Below are 7606 nucleotides of genomic sequence, written 5' to 3' on the forward strand. Positions count from 1 at the left end.
AATCACATATGCAAGTCCCCTTTGCCATCTGAGATAGCATATTCACAACTTCTGGGAATTAGGTGTGGACATTTGGGGTGGGTGGGATCATTATTGTGCCTACCACAATGTGTAACATAATGAAAGTGCTAGTTACAGAGTTACTAAAAAGGGTGATTTTTTTCTTTTATGTTAAATTACCCCTCATTTGGTTCCTGATTGAAATTTGATCCAACATTGAGCCCTCATCACATTTAACCTGCCACAGAAATTGTATGAGACTATTAGCTTATTAACCCATCATCTCACTAATTTACTGTCTTTCAAAAGATATTCTCTGATGCAGGAAAGAGATTCTCGTAAGTGCTGCCAGAGGCATCAACTATTGGAAAGAAGAAACAATACACGAAAATTTGAACTGGAAACTTCTGAATAATATTAGAATAATCTTATTTTTTCAGGGTCTCGGGCTATAAGACCTGAAAGGAATGTTAGAGATCAGCAGATCCTAAGAAACTGTATTTCTGATTGCTTTTGAAGTATATCTGCCACACTCCTTGTCAACCAGACTCCACAGTTAAAAAAAAAAAAAAAAGTCTAGTTTTAAAATAGATGTACATCGTATTTATTTATTTTTTTAAACTTTCTATTTTATTTTAAGTTCTGGGATACATCTGGAGGACATGCAGGTTTGTTACATAGGTAAACGTGTGCCATGGTGGTTTGCTGCACCTATCAACCCATCACCTAGGTATTAAGCCCCACATGCGTTAGCGATTTATCCTAATGCTCTCTCTCCTCCCACCCCACTACAGGTCCCTGTGTATGTTGTTCCCCTCCTTGTGTCCATGTGTTCTCATTGTTCAGATCACACTTACAGTTGAGAACATGCAGTGTTTAGTTTTCTGTTCCTGTGTTAGTTTGCTGAGGATAATGGCTTCCAGCTCCATCCATGTTCCTGAAAAGGACATGATCTAGTTCTTTTTTATGGCTTCATCATAGTCTATAGTGTATATGTACCACATTTTCTTTATTCAGTCTACCGTTGATGGGCCTTTTGGTTGATTCCATGTCTTTGCTACTGTGAATAGTGCTGCAATGAACATATACATGCATGTATCTTTATAATAGAATTATTTATATGTATATAATAATATATATAATGGGATATATGTAATGGGATTGCTGGGTCAAGTGGTATTTCTTTTTCTAGATCTTTGAGGAATCACTACACTGTCTCCCACAATGGTTGAACTAATTTATATTCCCACCAACAATGTAAAAGCATTCCTTTTTCTTCACAGCCTCACCAGCATCTGTTGTTTCTTGACTTTTTAACAATTGCCATTCTGACTGGCATATGATGTTATCTCACTGTGGTTTTGATTTGCATTTCTCTAATGATCAGTGATACTGAGCTTTTCTCTTATGTTTGTTGGCTTTATTTCTAATTAAGACATTAGGTTTGTCAGACTTCTTATTTGTCATTGCTAGAACTTTGTAAGAATTGACACCAAAGTTAAAATGAACTTATCCAAATTTAATTCAGTGCTTGGTTGTGTCTTTTCCCAGTACCAATTACAGTAAGATTCTTGCTTCCCTTTATCTAGACAGTAGGTTCCTGTTGATATAAACTAATGCTATATCTGATTCTGTCTACTCAGCCTGGGGGATTAGGGAGACTATAGTTGGGGTTTCACCTAGATGGTGGAGTTTTAGGGGATCCATGACTCTACCAAGCTAAGGGACTGATAGGAATGAAAGAATCATCTAAAATCAAAGGTTGTATGTGTGTGTACATGTCTTTACCTTTGAGCGTGCATGTTTTTATGTGTTTTGGAAGTAGGGTGGGGTTTAAGGCCAGAGAGTAGTGTTCAAACTATCTCCATAAAGGGAAAAGCTTGGGAGGGACATTTCATAAGCTAGAACACAAGCCAAGGAACTGAAGGCCATCCACAGTGGTATAGCTACAGGTGATAGATCATGATAGTCAGGAGAAGGCAGAGGATTCTTTTACATTAACACACTGTATGCAACAGAAATGATAGCTAATCTCCATTTAAGACCAATCCTGTGGTTTGGGCAGGTGGCAAAAAATTCTAGGAAATGGTGATAAAAGCTGAAGTCATGTGGGTCACAGTATCTTCCTTCTGTGCAGTTAGTCCTTTAGGACCATGACTCCCTGCTAGGGCTTATAAACAGAATTCAGACCCTTAGAGAGGGTTATGCAAAGGCTAGTCAGCGAGCCAGTTTCCAAGACAGGAGGTTATAGGATTCAGGGCATGTTCTTCTACCCGTGAGTAAATATCAATGCCAATCCAAAAGTCAAAGCTGAACCCTAGTAACAGTGTGGGAGCTAAAAGGATGGGAGGTGGAGAGAAGGCCACAACTCAGTGCAAACGTGCTGCTGGAATACTGGATACTTGGACGAATCCCACAACCAATGCCAAAATCCTTTCCAGAAAGTCTCAATGTGCTTGTTTCCTGGGTGAGATGGCTCACCAGAGGAGCTGGACTGAATGAGTCTGGGTGAAGGACCACAGTACTTGCAGCCCCATGAATGAGGAAGGCAGGATGAGAGCATGCAGTGTTTAGTTTTCTGTTCCTGTGTTAGTTTGCTGAGGATAATGGCTTCCAGCTCCATCCATGTTCCTGAAAAGGACATGATCTAGTTCTTTTTTATGGCTTCATCATAGTCTATAGTGTATATGTACCACATTTTCTTTATTCAGTCTACCGTTGATGGGCCTTTTGGCAGAGCCCATAGATCTATGTCCACAGCTGTCTTTTTATTCCATGGAACCAGAATAGTCTCACCCTCTTCAGCTTCTTGTAAGGGAGTATCTCCTTCCAGCACTTCACTGAAATTGCTTCTTTGAGGATCACAAGAGCTTCCCAATAGGTAAATCCAGGAGATTTTTCTCAACTCCCATTTTCTTTTTGCCTCAATCAACTTGATTGGCCAAGCCTTCATTACTTGACATTTTTCTTCCAATTCTTTTTTTTTTCTTTGAGATGAGGTCTCACTCTGTTGCCCAGGCTGGAGTGCAGTGGCACAATCTTGGCTCACTGCAACCCCATCCCCCCAAGCTCAAGTTATCCTCCCTCCTCTGTCTCCTAAGTAGCTGGGATCACAGATGCATGCTACCATGCCCAGCTAATTTTTTTTTTTTTGTATTTCTGGCAGAGATGAGGTTTCACCATGTTGCCCAGACTAGCCTTGAACCCCTGAGTTCAAGTGATCCACTCACCTCAGCCTCCCAAAGGGATGGAATTACAGGCGTGAGCCACTGTGCCCAGCTCCAATTCTTTCTTGTTCTCTACATCTTTGGTTAATTACTCTCTCATCTAGGAGAGCACCTCTTTCTCCTTCTCCTGCAAGAACATTTGGGGGTTCTTACGACTTTGCCCTTGAAGACTTGCTCTTCTCCGCTTTTACTCTCTTTTCCAAGATTTCCGTTATTATCATGGCTTCAATTATTTATTCTGCATGGATGATTGCAAAGTGTGTACCATCAGGCTTGACTTTTCTCTGTTCTTTTCAGTCCCATGTAGGAACTTTGTTTGGGAGCAAAATAATGATATATACAATATATAATGAAATTAGTATGTTTGAATTTAAATTAAGAAGATCCAATATCTGAGAGAAGCTGTGCTGCTATACCCCCAAATAGACAAAAACAGTGAAATTTACAAAGAAATTAATTCAACACAAATGGGTTTCTTTAAGGTAGAGTGGATGGTTTTTTTTTTTTTCATTTTTCAATAAATTTGACCACAGAAACTGAATATGTATCTCTTTCACACAAGGAAGTTCCCAAGTTCAGTTTAGTATCACCTTTATCAGGATGCAAGATTTTCCCATTAGGCTTCCCCTGCTTTGATCTTGTCTATTAAGGGGTGAGGGCCCTTCTACATATCCAGGATTGTTATGTGGCAGGAGGTCCACAAGAAATGAGTGTGAGTCATGCTCCAAGACAGTCATTCTCTTCATTCTTTGTATAATACAGCATCAGGTTCTTGTTTCTCACCCATCTAAGCCCTCCTCTCTGTATAGTTCTTTTAAAATTGCTCCTCCGCTTTCTCTCTCTTCCCTCTCTTGGATCATCCTAGAGGTAAAAGCCCTGGAAAAATGCCTCTTAGAAGAGAAACTGCAGCTGGCACTGAGGTTGGCAGCTCACATTAATAAACTTTTGGCAGTTTCAGTGTTGGCTAGGGGGTATTGGTGCATGAGAAAATACACAGAACAAGGTTAATATTTTTAGCTGTAAACCTTCTAGATATGTTTTATGCATGCTTGGTAGAAAATCAATTACTATTAGAGTTATCACCAGGGAAGGACAGCAAGGGCACCAAATAAGGTAGTTTAGACCATCAGACCACCCCAGCAACAAATGACAAGGTCTTGGAAATGTGGGGAGGTGGAGGTATATGCCTAATTTGGGCAGGAATGTAGGTAAATTGATAAGCTTGCCAAGGGGATGAGACTGGGTAGGAATTTACGAGGATACAAAACAAGAAATGCAGACTAGAATGGTTCTTGGGTTTTATACAAATATATAACAAAACCAGCACTGAGCACATAATGTCAAGCACTCTTCTGAATATACTCTATGTATTATCCAATTCTCACAGCAGTTCTCTAAGTGACAAAGTATATCCATTTTACAAAAGAGATATTGAGGCACAGAGTAAGTAGCAGAACTGGATCTTTGAACTAGATCTCATAATCTTAATTCTTACACTACAATCCCTGTAAATCAAAGACTGAGAGTTGGATAACTTCTGGGGTTCTTTCATCATTAATAAATGATGTGACTGTCTTAGCTTGGGCTGCTATAGCAAAATACCCTAGACTGGATGGCTTAAACAACAGACATTGATTTCTCACAGTCCGGAGGCTGGAAGGCCCAAATCAAGATACTGGCTGATTCAATTTCTGAGGAAGCCTCTTCCTGGCTTACAGACAGCTGTCCTCCTGATGTGTCCTCACATGGTGAGAGAGAAAGCTCTGATGTCTCTTCTCCCTATGGGGCATTAATTCCTTATGACCTCAACTAAACCTAATTACCTCCCAAAGATCCTATTTTTTGCTACCGTCGCACTGGAGGTGAGGACTTCAACATATGAACTAGGGAAGAGGAGGTGGAGACACAAACACTCCGTCCATAACAGTGACTGTGTTTTCTCGTGGTATTACCTGCTTTGCATGGTTAACAGCAGGGCCTGGAGGACACTGTAGAAGAGCAGAGACTCAGGCTTGATTGCCTGGTGCCATGCGTAAGCCAGCCCAGGAATGGAGCAATCTGAGCAGCCCACTGCCTGGATTTCCCTCCTTGCCCTTCATGTCATCCTGGAGACTTGAGCCCTCCTCCGGGAGGGAGAAAAACAAAGGTTAGGGTTAGCACTGCTCACCTGAAACTTCATGCAAGTAACTGCTAAATTGAACACATATGAGTCATGACAAAATCAAAATGCAACATTTTTATCTTCTGCCATTCTTTTATATATTACTCAGTGGGGGCTTGCCTCCAGAGAAAGACTCCAGAATGTTGCATGGTTTCTGCCCATTCTTATTTAATGGGCTAATGGGATAACACTCAATTTAAGTTGCAAACAGTATAATTTTAGTATTTAGAATGCCAAGCTCCATATAACAGATACTACTTCAGTGAGTCCTTATGACCCAAAAGAGAACATCTCATATTTTCTTCACAGAAGTCTGTCTAACAGCAAAAGAGAGAAATAGGTGTATTCCTATGGAGAGGGTCTAGTGTGGGTTCTGGGAATGTAGTCCTTGTGTAGATGCAGCATGTAAAAGTTTTCTTTGATAGTTTATATTTTAACTTAAAAGTTTGTATCAGTCTTTTACTTATCTCCATTATGTATCAGTATTTAAGAATGATACAATGTTAAAAACGATTAACTGGGGAAATTATTATACATTTCTCTTCCCTCCCTCCCAATCTCTGAGTGTAGTTCAGAGTCTAAGAAAACACTTCATGCTGGCCTCGTGGTGTTGTGTTATCCCTTCAAACTACTGCCTGCTTCCAGCCTAAAATGTGCAGCCCGGGCACAGATGACAAATTTTAACATTTATTTAAAGTCTGTGATAGACACATAGCTTTCTGTTGTGTAACTTTATTCTAAATAATAAAAAAAAATTATGGGTACATAGTAGGTGTATGTATTTATGGGGTACATGAGATGTTTTGATACAGTCATGCAATGCGTAACAATCGCATCATGGAAACGGGGTGTTCATCCGCTCAAGCATTTATCCTCTGAGTTACAAACAATCCAATTATACCCTTGTAACTTAAAATGTACTATTAAGTTATTATTGGCTATACTCATCCTGTCATATTATCAATACTATACTTTCTGGATTTCTTTATAAGCTTAAAATATTTCATATTCATAAAACATGAATAAAATAAAAATTAAAGCAAAATTCTCCCAAAGTACTATCTATGAATCCAAATTTATCTCCTTATACTTCTCTTATAGTTTCTTGAATAGAGTGTGCAAATTTATGATATCAAAGTTTTACTTATTGTATTCCCTGGCATGGAATTTTATCTTTCTTTTTTTCTGCTTGTCTGAGTCTCACCCTTTTTGTGAGACTTAATTTAAATTTCAGCTTCAACAGAAAACCATGCTAGATGTCCTTAATCCTCATTAGTCACTTTCTATTCTTCTTTTTTATATTTTTTGTGACTTAGAATGCCAAGTATTTTATTTTTAAGCTTATAAAATTTGAAAACAAGATTTCCTAGGTTAAATAATATAGTATCCAAAGCTGAATGTGCTCATTTAGAGCTTTTTCTCTGTTTGAAAATACAGAAACAACTTCCTAAAACTCCCAGGTGAGAATACCTCTGTTTGGATGATCTGTGATTAGATGAACTGTTGATAACATTCCTTTTTTCCTTAGTAAGAGTTTCAGAAATTCTAGAATAGATGCATTTTTCTAACGTTACACAGACTATTTTATTCCAAATGTCTCCTGAGAGGCATACATCACATACAGGAATCCATCTCCATCCTTCTTAGATTCATATGCTTCAAAAATCAGTGAGAAAATGCCCACCATACTTTCTCTGTTCACCAACAGGAAGAAGATTGGATTAGCATTGAGTTGTAAGTGCCTTCTAATTGTCTTAATGAGTTATGTTAAAGAAAAAAAATCAACGATACTTGTTAAAGTATGGGAAGGAAACCTCTATCAGGACCATTGAAATAGGTACAGGGACCACTGCAAAGATGTCTTGCACACGAAGAGAAAGATCGGGTTCTATTCTGAACACAGCATGGGCAAGTGGGAACTTACAGCCATAGAGCAGGGTATGGGGTAATGGATGGACAGTTACTAGGGGAAACATCAGGGTGCGGGGGACTCTGACTAAACCGACCTAACAGGATTCTTCCTGAAGACAGGCCAGGGTGATCAAACATCACCTGAGGGATGGTGGAGGATGGGGAACCTGATCAGCTATCAAAGGTGATCAGATATTGAGGGTGGGGAGAGTCTTGCTAAGCTGACTTAAGAGGGCTCTTTGCTAACACTGTATTTTACAAGGAAGTGCACAGATGGGCCTAGGAGAAGGTTCAAAGTTCTGATTAA

This window comes from Nomascus leucogenys, chromosome 10 (genome assembly GCF_006542625.1).
Source record: "Nomascus leucogenys isolate Asia chromosome 10, Asia_NLE_v1, whole genome shotgun sequence".
In the NCBI taxonomy this organism is placed as follows: Eukaryota; Metazoa; Chordata; class Mammalia; order Primates; family Hylobatidae; genus Nomascus; species Nomascus leucogenys.